This window comes from Sphaeramia orbicularis, chromosome 15 (assembly GCF_902148855.1).
Source record: "Sphaeramia orbicularis chromosome 15, fSphaOr1.1, whole genome shotgun sequence".
Taxonomy (NCBI): Eukaryota; Metazoa; Chordata; class Actinopteri; order Kurtiformes; family Apogonidae; genus Sphaeramia; species Sphaeramia orbicularis.
In genome coordinates, this window is record NC_043971.1 from 5,805,077 (window position 1) to 5,825,778 (window position 20,702).

At 34.9% G+C, this 20,702-nt stretch overlaps 1 pseudogene; it reads right to left on the reverse strand.

Moving 5' to 3' along the window:
• Positions 1 to 20,702, reverse strand: part of LOC115434564 (sorbin and SH3 domain-containing protein 1-like) — a 125,039-nt pseudogene that overhangs the window by 57,104 nt on the left and 47,233 nt on the right.

Below are 20,702 nucleotides of genomic sequence, written 5' to 3' on the forward strand. Positions count from 1 at the left end.
TACACTGGAAAAAATCTGAATTTTACCAAGTGTATTTTTTTTTATTTTTTTTTTATTTCTATTCAAAATATCTCATCACACTGAAAATATGACATAATCACTATAAGAACTTATTTTTAAACAATAGATCTGGAAAAATTTATTTCAAGAAATCTTACCAAGATCATTTTCACTTCGTTTTTTGCTTAATTCAAGATTTTTTTGCTTAATTCAAGCAAAAAATCTGCCAGTGGAACAAGTGAAATTCATTTTGAATGAAAACAGTATCAGTTACAGTTATTGCATAATAATTTAAACACAGTTATTTCAGCTACACCCAATTATTTTGTATAATCATCATAACTGTCTCCATTCAAGAGCCAGAAAGAAATGACGTATTCCAACAATATTTCTACATAATTTTCCACCATTTGACAAGTGAATCATTTCACCCATAAACACCCAAATATACACCAGTGATCTGGCTTGGTGGAGGTCTGCGCTCTCAGTGCTTTTCTAGTGTTTCTTAAGAAATTTCATTTTTTTGAGGTTATTCACGTCTTTTTTGTTTGGATAGTTTATAAAAGTAAGTATTTTCATAATTTAATGGGGTTTTTTTGCACTAAAACAAAGACAAAAATTTGGAGTTGTTATTATTTATAGGTTATTATGCTATTATTTTACTGGTCCGGCCCACTGCAGATGAAACTGGGCTGAATGTGACCCATGAAAGAAAATGAATTTGAGTCTCCTGCTCTGAAACTACTGCTTTTGTGTTTTTTGGTTAAAAATTTTTTTAATTTACTGAAGTATCACGCACTGAGAATAAAATCTGACTTTCTATCTGAGGTTGCGCTTTTATTGAACTAAATTAAATCAGGGGTGTCAAACTCATTTTATTTTATTAAACATGTGAAATGAAATTGTAAATGATGTAAAAGACAGAGAAAAAACTATAGATTTCTGCTCAGTTTATGTTCTGAGATGTAACTCTATATAACATTAAGTGAAACCAGTGTGAGTGGTTTCAACCTGGACTAGACTGATCTCCATCCTGCTTAAACCTGCAGCTGTTTAACGTTCTGTTTACGTCCGTTTATGTGACGTCCTGGTGGTCGATGAAAGCCTGGACGAGCCTGCGGTTGCATCACTTCATACATAACCAGTGAGCAAAGGTCAGCCGTCGGCGTGTCATCTCCAGCTCACTGAGCGACAGTTTATCCTCCGTCACCTGTTGTCCTTCATCACTCTATCAGCCACTTCATCATCCTCTGTCCACGCTGACCGTAGTGGACATGTGTGGACGGGTGACGACTAGTCACACATCACGTAAAAACTGGACGCCACGGCAAATGAAATAATAAAATCTGATTTACTGAGTCACACAAATGACTGTCTCCTGCACATAAATACTGACGCCAAGTGTCATTTTTGTGTATTTATACACGTAAAACTGTAACTTTAATTTAAGTTAAGACGGTCAAGCAAATGTTACCTTGATAATTTTACTTATTTGGACTTAAACTCCATCAGGATTGGAAATGTTGTGGTCAGTTAGTTTAATATTTAATATATTTTATTTATTTATTTATTTATTTATTTATTTATTAGGGACAGTGCATATTAATGAACATCTAGAACAATTGTAACTGTAAATATACCAGATTTTAGCAGCAGAGCTAATTTCCATCTGTAATCCCTAGACAGGTGACAGGAAAGACAATCTCATACCTAATCTCAGACCTGATCGTCATGCTGCTGTGGAGGATTATAAATTTTAAAATTTTTAAACTCTTTTTTTATGATTTTTTTAACAGGTACAAAACAAAAACACAGAACGAACAGGTTGTGATGTCAAGGGGTTACAAAGATGGCATTATTTAGGCAAACAATTCAGTTTTTACACTTAATGGTTTACAAATTTGTCTCACAGGTTATGTAAACATGCCATGTTTCCTAACGGTAATAAATTACTTTTTAGATTAGATTAGATTAGTTTAGCTAGAACTTTACTGATCTTTTGGGCAGAACCCTCAGGAAATTGAGGTTCCAATAGCAGCACAAATGTAGAGTATAAGAAATATTATATGAAAATAGTAATACAACAAAACTATTAAAAAAAAATAAAATTATATAAATAAATAAATAAATAAATAAATAAATAAATATATATATATATATATATATATATATAACAGTAGTAAAATAACAGGCAATTACACATTAGAAAGTACAAGTAAAAACAACAAATAACAGAGTAGTACAAATAAGTTGTTGTAGTCATAATAATAAGTAATAATAACTATTATGTTATGTTAGAATATTCACTATATGGACGGATGGACAGACAGACAGACAGATAGATAGATAGACAGACAGACAGATGAATGGATGAACTGATGGATGGATGGATGGACGGACAGATGGATAGATGGATGGATGGAAGGATGGATGGATGAATGGATGGATGGATGAACTGATGGATGGATGAATGGATGGACGGATGGATGGATGGCACTTACATAATGTGACATAATGAACATCTTTGCCATAAATAACACAGTAATAAAGTACAAGTACAAAACAAAAGTACAAAAGTACAAAACACTTTGCAAAAACAACAGTCGCACAATAATCCAACAGAAAAACTGTCTGAAATCAGGACCTAAAAGCCAAAACATACACTCATGCACATTTCATTCCTTTCACAGAAGCGCATAAATACACTGTGGTGAATCTGATAGCACTATCGTGGGGCGTTCACTGACCTTTTGGCCATTGGTTTAAGGGAAGAAGAGCGCGTTGGCACGGGCATGGAACGTCCTCTGGAGTCCACCTCTGCATCACTCTTTGAGCGTGGGACGGGTTTGACTGAAAACACACACATCCACGTCCACACGCGTCAGCACAACCGGTCCCTGAACACAACACGGCTCTTATCTGTGACATTTCCAACTGTATTTTTCTCGACCTCAGCTCACCTTCTTCCAAGTAGCCGAACGGAGTGGGAGCATCATCTGAAAACAATCACAATCCATCCATTATCTTCATCTCCATGTCTATTCCTATCTCTTATGATTATAGCAGCTCTAAATAATTCAGCGGGCTCCTGAAAACCCTTATTTCCAGTGTTTTTATCCTTCACCTTCCATTAGGACGAGCACTACGGGTTCACTCAGCACAAAGTGTGACAAATAAAAGCTCTTTCCAGGAAGCATTACTGAGCTAAAACAGGATCTGAGCATCAATAAGCATCAAGGTCCTGAATAAGTAATGCACTGTGAAGCAGATAGCCCACAGCTGACACTTTCTGAACCTTAATTTATTTATTAGAATAAACCACTCCACAGGTGGACATGACAGTAGCAGCCTGAGATGATAAACCCAAACATCAGCTGCACACAAATCTAAGTTTCTTTTTTTTTTTTTTTGTTGTTTTTTTAGGTGGTAACACGGTCATAGGGTGGTCCAAAAATGTTTTTTTAAGATTCTCTGGATTAGAACCCTGCATTTGGTTCCATATCCGGCCAAATTACTTTGGTCCAAATTTTATGCAAATTAATATTTAGAGGTTGTACAAGACACGAGAAGATTGCTCTCTATAACATAACTAGCCAAATGAATAAGACGTATTAGAATAATTTGTAATTTTATTCTCAAAATCAAACTGCAACTCGCGTAAAAATGTTACTTAGAAAGTCCAGCAACCACTGTTGGTTTATTGAAATTACAAAAAATGTTTGAGGAGCCGCATTATGTAATAAATTCTTGACTGACGCATTTTGTAATAAACTACGTCAATGCATTATGTTGTAAATTTTTTCACGTTATGTAGTAAGTTATTACAATTTGAGAAATTTATTACAAAATGCACTGGATAGATTTTTATTTTTTTTAAAAATGTAATAACATGGTTCATGATGTAATAACAATCCAAATTAATATAATTTCAGAGCAATTTAGAAGAAATGAGTCACAGGAGCTGCAGGTAATGGAATCAGAACTTTAACCACACAGTTTACAGATGAATTCAGCACATTGTTATTCTATTGCTGTGTCAGTTGTGTCTGATACAGTATCTTATGATCTTGGAAAAATGTTCCCTGACAACCTAACCCTAACCCTCAGATTGAACAGCAAACATTTATTGTGCGTTTTATCGATTTATGTCACAGAGATCAGCTCCAGTCCATTTTCCTGAAAATAAAAATGTGTCAAGTGCATTTTGTAATACATTTCTCGAATTATAATAACTTACTACATAATGTGAAAAAATTTACTACATAATGCATTGAGGTAGTTTATTACAAAATGCATCAGTTTATTACATAATGTGGCTTTATTACAAGATGACGTGACATTCTTTTTACATTTTGAACTTTTATTTCATAATGCGGCTCAACTATGTTCCTGTGTTCTGTGACAACTTGGAGCCAGTACTGTTTGTGATCTTCATTTTTTGTTCGGCTACAGTTGATGTCTTGAACAAGCTCCACCCCTCTTTAAGCAACATCACTGACAACTTTTGTGGAATGCCCAGTTTTCTCCTCCTTCTGAAAGTCTGCATCATCAGCCCAGTCTTCTGGAGGAACTCTGAAGAATGTTTGTGGCAGATCCAAAGTTCCAAACAAACGCATGGTGCTGGTGGGGACAAAATCCCTGATCTGCTTCCCTTCGTAATCTGCTGGATTAAGGACATCCCAACGCTTTAGTGGAACCCAAAGAACCTTCATTTTCCACATGTTGTCCACCATCAGCTGCTTCTGCTCTGGTGTCCCACTGGAGTCCCAGAATGCCAGTACAACCAGTTCTTCGCTCCAGTACCACACATGTCGGCCCAAAACTGTTCAGGCTGCTTTCTTGACAACTGACTTTTCATCCTGTGACAGCTTTTGAAGGAATGCCAAATCATTTGCAGGAGCTTTCACTGGTGATGGGGCTTCAAACCATGCTCTGATGTCCAGGCTTTGTGCAACCTCTAAAACATCTCCTTTTTCTTCCAATTTTTTTCCTAAATCATCTTTTGAATGACAAAACCTAATGCAGGGTTCTACTTGAGGTTATCTGAAACTTTATTTTTTAACACCTTACACTGTCATGTAGCTACAACTTGACCCTAAAAAGCATCAACACAGGACTGCAGCAGCCTCTAGTGGCCAAAACCCTGCACTGCAGCTCAAGAAAAGTGGGTTAAAGGCCAGTCATGGTGTGTTTTGGATGTTAGCATGAGCTTCTAGCATCTAAAATAAAGGAGAAAGGATGTGAAAGGTTGTTATTTTTTTAGGTAAAAGTCGACACTGCAAGTTTCAACATGAAGATATAAAAGTGTAGACCAGGGATGTCATTTTAGTTTAGGGGCCACATTCAGCCCAATATGATCCCAGGTGGACCGGAACAGTAAAATAATAACAGTGAAAAAAAGAAAATTCTATTATGATCAGGTTTACATCTACAAAGTTTCCTTAAAAATCTGAATAACACGAACAAATCGAATCATCTTAAGAAAAACAAGTGCAATTTGAACAATATTAGGCCTCAGATTATCAGTTTATCATTTACACATGTGGATTACAATCGCACAAAACACTTAGTAACAGGCAGAATATTAGTAAAATTGCATTTGCTTGTCTTAAGACATTTCCGTTAGGTCGTATTTGTTCAGGTTATTCACATTTATTGTAAAAGTATAGTTTTGTAATGTCAACATTTTCATGTAATTTCACATATTTACACCAAAAAAACAAAGAGAAAATGTGGGGTTGTCATTATTTATAGGTTATTATGATAATACTTTACTGGTCTGACTCAGTAAAAAGATAATGTTTACATCTACAAAATGCTGAATAACAGGAACAACTGGAAACATCTTAAGAAAAACAAGTGCAATTTTAACAATATTCTGCCTCAGATTATTAGTTTATCCTTTACACATGTACATTACAACTTACATTACAATTACAAATGCACAAAACATTTAATTACAGGCAGAATATTGGTAAAATGGCAATTACGTTATCTTTAGACATTTCGAGTTATTCACATTTTTTGTTAATATAAATATTTTTATTCAGAAAATTTGCTGCTTTCATTATTTATAGGTTTAAAATGATTCTATTTTACTGGTCTGACCCACTTCAGATCTAACTGGTCTGCATGTGGAATCTGAAATAAAATCATGTTGACATCCTTGATTGTTCATATCTTCAGTGTAATTTTGGCATTTCACAAATTCATCCCACGGGCCAGTTTGGACCCTTTGGCCGGACCAGGAAAATAAAAACAGTGGAAAAAAACTAGAATTAAATTATGATAATGTTTACATCTACAAAAATCTGAATAACATGAACAACTGGAAACATCTTAAGAACAACAAGTGTAATTTTAACAATATTCTACCTCAGATTATTAGTTTATCCTTCACACATGTGCATTAAAACTTACATTACAATTACAAATGCACAAAACATTTAATAACAGGAGGAATATTGGTAAAATTGTAATTATGTATCTTGAGACATTTCAGGTTATTCACATTTTTTGTAAAAGAATAGTTTGTTAACAAACATTTTCATTCATAAAATTTGCTGTTGTCATTATTTATAGTTTTAATATGATGGTATTTTACTGGTCTGACCCACGTCAGATCTAATTGGTCTGCATGTGGAATCTGAATTAAAGTCATGTTGACATCTTTGATTGTTAATATCTTCAGTGTAATTTTTGCATTTCACAAATTCATCCCACGGGCCAGATTGGACCCTTTGGCCGGACCAGGAAAATAATAACAGTGAAAAAACTAGAATTAAATTATGATAGTGTTTACATCTACAAAAATCTGAATAACATGAACAACTGGAAACATCTTAAGAACAACAAGTGCAATTTTAACAATAATATGCCTCAGATTATTAGTTTATCCTTTACACATGTGCATTACAACTTACATTACAATTACAAATGCACACAACATTTAATAACAGGTCGAATATTGAAAAAAATTGCAGTTAAGTATCTTGAGACATTTCCGGTTATTCACATTTTTTGTAAAACAATAGTTTGTTAATATAAATATTTTCACGTAATTTTACTTTTTTATGCTAAAACAGAGAAAATTTGCTGTTGTCATTATTTATAGGTTTAATAGGATCGTATTTTACTGGTTCTGACCCACTTCAGATCTAATTGGTCTGTATGTGGAATTAAAATCGTGTTGACATCCTTGATTGTTAATATCTTCAGTGTAGTTTTTGCATTTCACAAATTCATCCTATGGGCCAGATTTGGGCCCCGGGCCACTTGTTTGACACCTGTGGTGTAGTCGGTAGCCTGTATGTATACATTAGGATTTAATGTGAGATAGACTTTACTGATTCCACTGTAGAGAATTTTTTCTTTTTTTTTGGATATTTATTTTATTTAAGAAAGGAAAAACAATATATAATGCATTTTTGATATAGTGTCTTAAATTGCTTTTCTTAGTTTAACCAACCCAATCCCCTCCCTCCCACCCTTCCCACGTACATACAAACTACCACTAAACAGGAAACAAAACAAAACAAAAAAATAAACAAAAAAAAAAAGAATTTTCTCAGTTGACAGCAGCAAATACAAGAATAAAGAGCAAGAAAAACCGAAAATATACACTTAAATTTAGATTTGATTTTAAATATCATATACATATTTACAATATATTTGCACATGCACTTGGTTAAAGGCCCAAATTTTTTTTTTTTTTGCATATATTTTCACATATTCACGTCTAATTGAAGACATAAGTTGAGGTCAGAAGTTGTATGTTGTTAATTCAGTTGGTTCTACTGCTTTATTTTCTTAATATGACATTTTAAAATAAGTGGTTTCATTCTCAGTGGGTTAAAAGGTCCCATTTAAATGTAATATTGTGTTAATTCAGCACCTGAACTGAAAACTTCCCCTTATTCTTATAGATTTTGCAGGAGCACCAGACCAAAACTACCTGCAGAATGTTGGATTTAAGTCACATAAAAAAAAAAAAAAAAAGTAGAACTGGGTCTTTATGGGTTAATTCAGTTAAAAAATACTACACATTTGGATGGAAACCAGCCTTATTTTCATCTAAGACTACTCATCTAATGTTAAAATTAAAGCGTGAAATTAGAACTTGCAGTGTTAAAGTGTATGTAAACAGCTGCTCTTTGTTCTGTAAAATATTAGTTCAAATCCTTTCAGATACTTTGGACGTGGGGCCAAATGTGGCAGATTGAACAGGTCTAAAGTATGTGAAAGGCTGCAGATTAGTGAAGCCAGAGAGAGCGGCGGTACTACGACCGGATACCTTTAGATCTCATGTGAATGTCATAGCTGTCGGGGAAAATGTAGGTGGGGCGGTAAGGGTTTTCTTCAATAGGCTCTGAGCACAGTGATGGAGAGACAGAGCACAGTGTGACCAAACACACAAACACAGACAGAAACACACAAGCATGGACACAAACAGGGAAAGGACGCAGGGAGGACAACTGCAGAGTCTCACCTGGGATTCTGTGGATCTGCTTGAACATGGTCTTATACCAGTCTTTGGACTTTTCCGTGTTCTGAAATGAAGATGAAGAGAAAACACAGAAGCTGCAGTGATTAAGCCTTTAACCCACAGGTGTCAAACACGCGGCCCGGGGGCCAAATCCAGCCCGACAAAGGGTCCAGTCCGGCCCCTGGGATGAATTTGTGAAATGCAAAAATTACACTGATGATACTGACAACACTGGTCAACAAAAAATTTATTGTTTAAGTTTTTTGAGCTGATTTAGGATCATTTTGGTGTGCTGAATCCAAAAATCACATTCATTTTGGTCAATCAGGTCAACTTTCTGAACTATGCTACATATTGGCTTTTTAACATTTTTGCTTACATTTATGGGCATTTTCACATCATATGATACAAAATTCTTTCATATTTCTTGCAATAAACGAGTTCTGAAGATTTGACTTTTGCCAATTTATGATTAATGTTTTTTTTAATATTACAGGTGAATGAAATGGCTTCGACTAGAAGATCTTGCAAAAATCAGCCTGACGTATTCTGCTACATCTGCGGTGAATACATAATAAATAATAAATACATCCTGTTAGAAAAGGATTTTTTTTCTCTTAAAACCTATTTTGGGTGAGAACTATATAAAACATCAACTGATAAAGTCACAAAAATGTAATTAAAACGTCATTATTTATAGGTTTAATACGATCGTATTTTACTGGTCTGACCCACTTCAGATCTAACTGGTCTGCATGTGGAATCTGAATTAAAATTATGTTGACATCTTTGATTGTTAATATCTTCAGTGTAATTTTTGCATTTCACAAATTCATCCTACGGGCCAGATTGGACCCTTTGGCCGGACCAGGAAAATAATAACAGTGAAAAAACTAGAATTAAATTATGATAATGTTTACATCTACAAAAATCTGAATAACATGAACAACTGGAAACACCTTAAGAAAAACAAGTGCAATTTTCACAATATTCTGCCTCAGATTATTATTACTATTATTGCTCAGGCATCTTTGGAATTTTGTCGTGACGTGCATTGTGGGAAAGGAGGTTCGTGCAGCCACCTGACAGCGGCAGCGCAACCATATGGTGTTATATGGATGAAACAAACACGACATGGAAACGCAGAAACGGCTGGAGGAATATGCACAGAGGGAAGAGAGCTCCTGCTGTTTCCGCCTCGTGTCTGTTCCAGCTGCTGCTGCCAGGCGGCTGCGTGAACCTTTGCTTCACACAATGCACGTTGTGACAAAATTCCGAAGATGCCCGAGTTCCCTCCCGGCTCTCTCTGTAAACACATGGTTTGTTTCTGGTGGATGGAACTAAGAAGCTGTTCACTGTGATGCAAGAGATTCAGGTGAGGAATGACAGACAGACTGACAGATTCATGATACTGAGGATATGACTGAGGTTTGACAGAGACAATGAAAAACTGGTCACAAAAGTCTCCCGCACCTTTAACTTAACAATCATTTTGGTGTCATGCACAAACCCTCATCATGGAAAACACACAAAGAAATGCATATGATGCAGCTTTGAAGTTAAAACTAATCGATGTGTCTGTCCAAGAAGGAAACAGCTGATGCACGGAAGCGACAACGGAAGAGAGATGCTGAAGGTGTGTGACGGAGCTGAGGCTGTTCAACTCCAACACTGGAGAAGACGACTGCAGTGGTTTCAAAGCACAGAAAGAAGATGGAGATACAGATCAATGACTTTACTGTGTTTTTGAACCAGCCTGTTCCTGCCGTTTTACTGCTGTGTTACAGGCACTGTTTGGAAAAAAGCAGTTAAGGGATGGAAATAAATATTTAAATAATCTGTGTGTTTACCATTTTTCTGTGTAAATATCTCATGTTACAACGTGGACACCTGCGGCTTATATTCAGGTGCAGCCTATAGCCTGGAAAGTACGGTATGTGCTTGTTTTCCTTTTCTTCAGTGGTTGTGTTTTAAATCAAAATTGAATCAAATCAAATTTTATTTATACAACGCCAAATCACAAACCTTATCTCATGACACTTTACATCTAGAGCCGGTCGAAACCAGACTCTCTTTACTGTGTGTTTTAAGGTCAAAACTGGGTGGAATAACAGAAAAAGACAAAGAGAGGAATTTAAGTCAGAAGTCTTGCAGGTTTTTACTAAATAAGGCACTCAGAATGTACATCAATAAGAGATTCAGGATGTTGAACATGAACTGTGAACTGGAACACACTGAACAACAACAAGCAGTTGAATTTTGGCCCATTATTACTATTATTATTGATATTATTATTATTATTATTATAACCTTCATTTAACCAGGAAAGAAACCCACTGAGATTAAAAATCTCTTTTTCCAGTGTCCTGGCCAAGATAAAAGTTATACAAAGTAGACACAGCCATACATCCACACTAAAAATACACATAAAACAAAATAGAAGTCAGTTCTAAAGCCATGCATAAAACACTAAACTAAGAACATACAAATAAACATTGTCAATAATTTAAAAGGTACTAAAAGTATCACAATAATGTTCCTTAAAAGCATCTTAAAGCAGAACCTGATTCAGTCAATTAGAAAAACATCTACATCCAGATTTATCCAGATTGATCTTTTCTCATTTATTTAAAATGGCTTTGAATGTATTTAAAGAGACCAGTTCCTTAATTCAATTCAATTCAACTTTATTTATAGAGCACATTTCATGCACAAAGCAGACTCAATGTGCTTCATAACAGGTATAGAACACAAAAACATTAAAAAAATAAATAAATAAATAAAATAAAGATGCACACACTTTACAGAATAACTTGGATATGAAAACAAACAGTCAAATAAACAGTAGAAGAAGGGAATGGATTAATGGGGGTGGACCCTTAGTAGTGTTTGTTTTTTTCTAAATCAGTCCAGCTGCTTTTTTTCACCTGGTTGAATTCCACAAAGCAGCTACATGGTCAAAACTCGTTAAAAACATAGTTAAAAAAAAAAAAAAAGAAAGAAAATCACTACAACACTGAGAACAACAGTAAAAACAAAAATCAACAAGGAAAACGGTGTTAAAAAAAAAGCCCAAACCATCTGTTTTTATAGTGAGTCGGTCTCACTCACTGCTCTGCATCTTACCCCCCACATTCCACGGGCGGCGGGGGGTGCACTGAGCATGTTCAGAAGTCTATAGAATGAACGAGGTCCATTCTATCAGCACATTTTAAAAATTTGTCCTATTGAGAAAACAGTTGAATTCACATGAATATCTAAACTAAATCCCACATTCTGAAGGCTCACCACAGACACGTCAGGGGTTAAAGGGTTAAAGCCAGTGTTGCTGATTCTTACCCGGACCGGAACAATGGGCCTGTTGACTGGACCGAGGACAGGAGAATGAAGCGACAGTCGCAGCCTCTTCCCGTCCATATCCTGGACCGGACTGAACGAGTCTCGACCCGGATCCGGGCTTTTGTCTCGTTCTGGGGTTGGGTCTGTAACACATGACGGAAAACAACACGGATCAGAGAGAGAACACACAAACATACTGTCAAAAGCACTTAGACAGGCTCAGTTATGGAGCGGATCTGACCGGACTTTCACGTTAAAGTTAAATCAGTTCGACTGTGAATAGAAAAGAGGTTGAAGACATGTTACGTTCCCATCGGCTTCTTTTAAATCTCAGCTTCAAACATAGACTTACATTGTTTCCCCTGCTTTCACCTCTTTCTTTTGTTTATTATTACCTCCACCAAGGAGGTTATGCTTTTGGCAGAGTTTGTTTGTTTGTTTGTTTGTTTGTTTGCTGGATGGTTAGTTAGCAACATAACTGAAAAAGTTATGGACAGATTTTGATGACATTTTCAGGAAACGTCCGAAATGGGACAAGTAACAAATGATTAGATTTCGGGAATGATCCGGATCACTGTCTGGATCCAGGAATTTTTAAAATGAATCTTTATCATTGGGAGATAAGGATATTTTCAACATATGTATGTGTAACTCCACAATGAATGGTCAGAGTGCTTGGTAAAAAAAACCAAACAAACTACAAAATAAGCTCCCAACAGGTTCTACAAGATATTGAAGATTGATCTGGATCCTCACAAAATTCTGAATACCATGAACCAGAACAGGAAAAAATAGTGGAGTTTTGGAATTTTCATCCTAACAAGGGAACAAATTATGGTGTTGACATGCAACAAACACCAAAATATAGTGATGACCGTGTGAAATCTGAAGTGTGCCAACAGATTTGTTTTTAACAACTATGGAGGAGGATCCAGGAGAAAACCGCCTTTTCTGAAAAACTGATTTTCATTAATAAATTCTGAACTAATAAATGGTATAATTCAACTAATATATTTGTTATTTTTATATCTTGGCAAAACACATGAAATAGAGGAAAACACAATAAAAAAGGCGATAATATCACTGCTAAGGGTCTAAGTCCAAAGTCCAGGTATTATTTTTAGTAGATCAGACTGAGCTGCCTTGGTGGAGGCCTGTGCTCTCTGAGTGCTTTTCTAGTTTAGTACTTTTATACCTCTAAAATTCTAATAAATGTCGACATCAGGTCAAACTCATGTTAGTTCAGGGGCCACATACAGCTCAGTGTGATCTGAGGTGATCAGTCCAGTAAAATAAGAACATAACAAGTGGTTCCAGGTACAACAAACCCCGCCCCTCACACATATTGTAGCTTATTTTGGCATCGATCCAGCTGATGTCATCATGTCTATGTGTGTGCTGATGTCAGCATATCAATTAGCTCTACATATGTACCAAGTTTGAAGTAAATTGAAACAAAATGGATGTTTTTATAGACATTTGAAATTTCACCCATTATAAGTAAAATGGAGAATTTTTTTTTTTTTTTAAATTCATAAAAAAATTTAACTTTGACCTACTTTTCCCAAAATGTAATCAGATTTATTCTGGGTGACTGGCAATCTAAAAACCCAATTTAGTATGAATTCAACTAATATTTCTGCTGATCCAGACATTTGAAATTTCGCCCACTGTAAGTGAATGGGAAAAAAGATTTTAAAAATTTATAAAAAATTTGAACTTTGACCTACTTTTCCCAAAATGTAATTACATCTATTATTGGTCACTTACACTCTATAAACCGAATTTGGTATGAATTGAACAAATATTTCTGCTGATACAGACATTTGAAATTTTACCCATTATAAGTAAATGGGAGAAAAAAAAAGATTAAAAAAAAATCATAAAAAAATTGAACTTCAACCTACTGTTCCAAAAATTTAATCAGATCTATTCTGGGTGACTGACAATCTGTAAACCCAATTTGGTATGAATTGAATTAATATTTCTGCTGATACAGATATTTGAAATTTTGCCCGTTATAAGTAAATGAGAAAAAAAGACATAAAAAAATTCATTTAAAAAATTTGAACTTTTACCTACTTTTCCCAAAATGTAACCACATCTATTCTGGGACACTGGCAGTCTATAAACCCAATTTGGTATGAATTCAACCAACAGTTTTGCTACGACAGACATTTGAAATTTTGTCCATTATAAGTGAATGGGGAAAAAGGATTTGAAAAAAATTCATAAAAAATTTGAACTTTGACCTACTTTTCCTAAAATCTAACCACATCTATTCTGGGTCACTCGCAATCTATAAATCAAATTTGGTATGAATTCAACCAATAGTTCTGCTGCTAGAGTGTTAACAAACAAACAAACAAACCGAACCAAAAACAATACCCCTTGCTTCCGTTTCGAGGGGTGTGGTAATAATCTATAAATAATGAAAAATCCAAATATTTCTCTGCTTTAATGCAAAAAAAAAGTGCCATTAAATTATGAAAATATTTACTAAAATTTCTTAAGGTTTCAGGTTTCATTGAACAGCTTCTATAAACCAAAGTGGTCGTATTTACCCCTTTGACTTTAACATGTCTTTAACCCTTTTGTTCAGACAGTATCAGATTTATGGCATTAATTTTATTATGTTTTGTACCAAGTTTCATTCAACACATGTCAGATGTTTCTTATTGTTTGTGCTGATTCTTGTCATGGGGTCAGAGGTCACAATAAATAGTAACTTGAACCTTTACAACACATTTAAGTCATTTTTTTGTGTGTCTTTTAAGGCTGTGCACATATTTCCTGTATTTTCTTGTTGCATCTGAAGAAAAGAGAATGACAAATAAATATGTATGATCATTTAAACCCTGAAAAACAACAACATAAAGGTGGAATAAAACTTTTACACATTACTAAATATGAGTCCTCTGCTTTTTTTCTCTTTTTTATTCAGGCTACAAATGCACAAATCCCCCCCATTTCCCTAAAATCTACATCTATGCTAATATATCTGGTAATGAACAACTAGCGAATGGTAAATGTGTAATGTAAAGCATTACCCAAAGTGTAAAATAAAGCATGAATCTGTTATATTTTTACAAATGCTGTTCTTTTGACGCATCTAACGTGACTCATCCTTTTTACGAGGCTGAGTCTGAACCCTTGGACAGTCACGATGGCAGAATAATGGAAGTGGAAATGACAGATAATTCAGCCGAGGGACAGAAATTCACCATCGATATCTGTTAAAACTCGGAAACAAATGACAGATATCGCAGAAAAGCTGATGCGTACCTTCCAAATGAGAAAGATGCTTTTGCTGCTCTGTTGTGAGAGAAAGACACACAAGGACAGGATGGTGAAATGTGATGAAGCAATGAGGAAAAAGTGCAAAAAAGAAAAAAGACAAGTGGACCAGACAGGTTTAGTTTGATAAGAGGCAGTAGGGCTGAACGATTCATACAAATACTATAGAAAATACAATGAGGATATCCCATACTGAGGGCAAAATATTAAAACTATACAGATAAATTAAAAAAAAAAAAAAATCACATATTTTTTCAATGTAAATGAAATGTATAAATTGTCTAAATAATTACAATATGAGTTTTATGTCACATCGTTCAGCCCTACTTGGCAGATGTAAGTATCTATGCAAGTAAAATACAGGTAAAAATGGCCCAGATCTAATTATTTTTGTTCATATTTGAGTCAAATCTGTTTTAATGACAGTGTGAACGCCACAAATCACATCTAATCTGATCTAATTCTGATAGAATAGAATAGAATAGAATAGAATAGAATAGAATATAGTATAGATATGCTTAGACTAGGAAGATTATTACTGTTATTAATTATTTAAGGAGAAGGGGTGGGAGTTTATAGGTTATGCTTCTTCTCACTCTTTTTCGAATATGTATTATGTGTCTAATGTTTAAGTGTTTTGTTAATTTATTTTCATCTGTTTTGACATTCATATTCGAAATAAATACATCAATCAATCAAATCAATCAGTAGAATAGAATACAATAAAACAGTAACAGGTACAATGAAATTAAAAGTGATAATAATAATAATAATAATAATAATAATAATAATAATAATAATAATAATAATAATAATAATAATAATAATAATAAAGTAAAAACCTAAATCACCTTTGTATCCATTAGCTGTTGAAGCATTAGCCATTAGCTCAACTTTCTGCTAATACTGATCATACTTCTACCGATTAATCAGCTAAAATTGATCAATCCGTCTGTGTCTAAAGCTCCGTTCAGACTGCAGGTAAATGCATCCCAAATCTGATTTTTTTTTGCCCATATGTGACCTGTATCTTATCTGTTAAAGACAGTTTGAACAGCATTAATCTGATTTTTTCAAATCCGACCCAGGCCACTTTCATATGTGGTCCTAAATCAGATACATATCTGATATATTACAATGTGACTCCAGTCTGAACAGCCAGATCGCATTTATCCGAACTTTACATCACTGAAATGCGACGAACGTCACAATTCTGTGTCCCAGGAGGAGAAGTGGTGGGAAAAACATATTTACTTCGGTAAACAGTGCATGTCTGCCTGGTCACATATTACATCAGGATCTCTTTAGTGGATGTGGGTCACTTCAGGGTCACATTCAGTTCAGACTCAAAACTGATAGAAGTCGCATTTAATGTGGAATATGAACAAGCACAAAAAAAAGGGATTTCACCAAAAAATCTGAATTGTGCATTTAGACCTGCTGTCGGAACATAGCCTAAGTTAGAGTTTATGGTTATTTTATACATGAATAGAATAGAATAGAATAGAATAGAATAGAATAGAATAGAATAGAATAGAATAGAATAGAATAGACTTTAGTTGCCATTTGCAGATACATCGCAGTATAGGTACATTGGCATTCTTGTGCATTTCCCTGAGCCATTAAATCCAAAAAAAGACGTGAACAAAAACAAAACTTAAACATGGCTAAAACATATAAGAACAGTTATTGCACAGATAAACACAGTAAAATAGAGTACTGTATCAGAAAGAAATAATAATAATAAAAGTACTGGGAGGTAAAAACAAGTTATTGTACATCTGATTAAAATACTAATGTTAAAACTAATGTTTTTGTGAAAGTGACAGAACTTGTTAAACAGATGAAGAGGATGAAGAGGAAGCTTTCATTTGTGTTTGTGTCCTGATCCAAACCATAAAACTCCTCTGTCTGTGTTTATTTCACACAGTTCACACTAGAGTCTGATTTTAGCCTCATGAACAGACAAAACCCATCAGATGTGAGCTGAAGATGATCATACAAACACACAGTGGTGTGAAGTGAAGGTCTGTGGTCTTTACCTCTGTTGTGCTGCAGGAGGACGATGGTCGGGTTGACGGTGCTCGTACACGGATAAACAGAACTGGACGGTGACGATACACAGTTTGGAACCTGGTTTTCTTTTATACTTTCAGGGGAATTGGCCTGAAAGTAAAAAAAAACAAACAAAAAAAACACATTTACACTTCTGATTATATACACTTAATTCTTTAGAAACTGTCTTTTACAATGTATTATGAAAGAATCTTGTTGCTGCTTTAGATGATTCAAGTGATTTTGGTTATTATCAGAAAAACATGGAAAATGGACAGATATCAGCTCTGAAATTAAACTACTATGAGCTATTTTTGTTGTTATCATTATATTTGTCCAAACAAATGTACCTTTAGTTGGACTAAGTATTAAAATGAACAAGAAACTGAAGAAAACAAGGGTGGTCTAATAATTATTTCCGCAACTATAATAGCATAATAATATAAATAATGACTCCAAATGTTCTTATATCTTGGTTTAATGTGAAAAAAAATATACTTTATGCCTATAAATAATGACAACTCTATTTAAGTGCAAAAAACCCCATTAAATTATGAAAATATTTACATTTACAAACTATCCTTTAACAATGAAATGTGAATAACCTGAACAGATATGAACAACCTGGAATGTCTGAGAGAGAGAGAGAGAGAGAGAGAGAGAGAGAGAGAGAGAGAGAGAGAGAGAGAGAGAGAGAGAGAGAGAGATAGATAGATAGATAGATAGATAGATAGATAGATAGATAGATAGATAGAGATATTAATATACACACACACACCAAACACACGTATTAAAACACTCTATTACATAATCTAAAAAAAATTAAAAAATAAAAATAAATACATTTAAAAATAACAAAATAAATACAAATAAAAACAGAAAACAAAAAACACTATTAAGACTTTTTTAACCAGGAAGAATTCCACTGAGATTAAAACCAAAGCCTGGTCCAAGACAGGCAGCAGCAAATACAACACACACAAGGTCCCACAGTTAAAACACATATAACACACACACACACACACACATTTGACAATAAACAGTGAAGTCAGTAGTGAGTAGAGAATAGTGAGTCCAGAACTCTCAAAAAAATGAACTATTAAGTCTGTTTCCAGCGTTTCTGCAGCTGACTCCTTTCATACGGTGCAGTGTAAACTAAAGCCCTTTGACCCAGTTCTGTACGGACCAACGGAACAGAAAGCAACTAAATAATACCAATGTGATACTTAAGGAAATATATACATACAGTGTGTGTGTAAAATAGAGTAGTGTGTAACTATAACTATAAGGTGGAGTTACAGTGACTGGCTGTGTTCTTGTGTGTTCCACTGGTGCTTTGGGGTCGAAGTGAACGTACCTGGCACTGGAGGTTGTTTACAGGCGGTAAATCAGCTGTGCTGTTGCTGCCTCCTTCGGCCAATCCCGCTTTAGAGCCGTCTCCATTAATCTGCCCCGTCCATCCGCCTACAAACAGAAAAAAAAAAAAGAGTCCAGAGCTGTGTCAGTGTAAAAGCACTAGAATGACACTAAAAGGTACAGAGGAGAAAAACCATGACCGCTCATCAGCTCCAATAAATCTGGACTTCATGATGCAGGGTGTGAAGGCTTCCCTCAGTGGTTTTCATACACAGAAATGTTAATATCTCCCCAGGAAGGAAAAAAAAAAGAATCTCCCACAATCTGTGAACTTTGTCATCAGGACAAAGCGTCCATTCAACGAGCTGCAAGGCCTGTTTGTTCCACTGGCCTTTATATTCAGGCTCCACAACAATTAAAGCATCTCCCAGAAAGCCTTGGCCGCTCTCCAGTCCGGCTCCAATGTGGTCTTCGTAACAAACCCACGGCCCACGGTCGAGCCCCCCCCACCCCAAAGAGCAGTGTGGGCCGGCCACAACAAAAGGCCTCTTTGATTTACGCATGAAAATATGAGCGATCACCAGCGCTTTATCACTGCTCGGCCCATACGCCTCAAAACGTGACGGGTTATATAATACACAGCATCAAAACACAAGTGAATGAGGCATGTCAAGAATTTTTACAACTAAAGAGCCTGATAAAATTACAGAAACATTCACATCTACTGCACAAATTCTACATCAGCGTCCTCCTTTCAACACAGCCATGCAAATATTAACCCCTTACTGTCTGAATTTATTTACAATTATAGAAAAAAAATGTTATTTATGTTGTTGCTGTGACACTGATCTTTAACGTCCTAAGACCCAGGAAATGTCAGCAAAGTACCAGCTTTTGTTTTTAATTAAATCAGTACCTATATTTGGAAACATCATGATGCAACATTTTTCTCAGATGCAGTTTTTAAAGTTTTTATGGAATGTCCTTTGTGGTGGACAGTTTTCTTTTCTTTTTTTGTGTAAAGTTGTGAAACTCTTGTCCATAAATGTGGACAGAAAACCCACAGCTGAGTCTGAGGAGGTTAATTATGCATTTATATTGACTTGAGTTCATACATATACATACTGTTTTCAATAATACATAACAGTAATTATTTTTATTTTTAAAAAAATGTAATAACATGGTTCATTATGTAATAACAATCCAAATTAATATAATTTCAGAGTAATTTAAAAGAAATTAGTCACAGGAGCTACAGGTAATGGAATCAGAACTTTAACCACACAGTTTCAAGATTAATTTAGCACATTACATTTTCCTGAAAATAAAAATGTGTCAAGTGCATTTTGTAATAAATTTCTCAAATTGTAATAACTTACTACATAATGTGAAAAAATTGACTACATAATGCATTGAGGTAGTTTATTACAAAATGCGTCAGTTTATTACATAATGCGGCTTTATTACAAGATGACGTGACATTCTTATTACATGTTGAACTTTTATTACATAATGAGGCTCAACAACGTGGTTTCAAAAATTAACACAAAAATCTTCTCAGTTGAGGAATCAAAAAATATAACGAAAAGATCTTCGCAAATGTGGATTCAATAAACGTACAAAGCGTAGCAGCACAGGGGAATGTGGAAGGAGAGCTTGTCTTGGCAAAGCATGGAAGATGCACTGACACCAGACATGAGGAGAAGAGGGGATGTACAGGGTGGAGGTGAGGTGGAGGTGGAGGTGAAGACGACCGAGGGGATCAGAGAGGACGTAGAAAAGACACAGTGCACACAGACGAACAAAACCCCTCACCAAAATAAAACAGGAAATAAACAAAACTAATAAACATAAATTCCTAGCACCATGGAGAGCGGTGTGTTGAGCCGCATTATGTAATAAATTCTCATTAATGTAATAAAAGTTCAAAATGTAATAAAAATGTCACGTCATCTTGTAATAAAGCCACATTATGTAATAAACTGACACATTTTGTAATAAACTACCTCAACGCATTATGTAGTCAATTTTTTTACATTATGTGGTAAGTTATTACAATTTGAGAAATGTATTAAAAAATGCACTGGACACATTTTTATTTTCAGGAAAATGGACTGGAGCTGATCTCTGTGACATAAATCGATAAAACGCACAGTAAATGTTTGCTGTT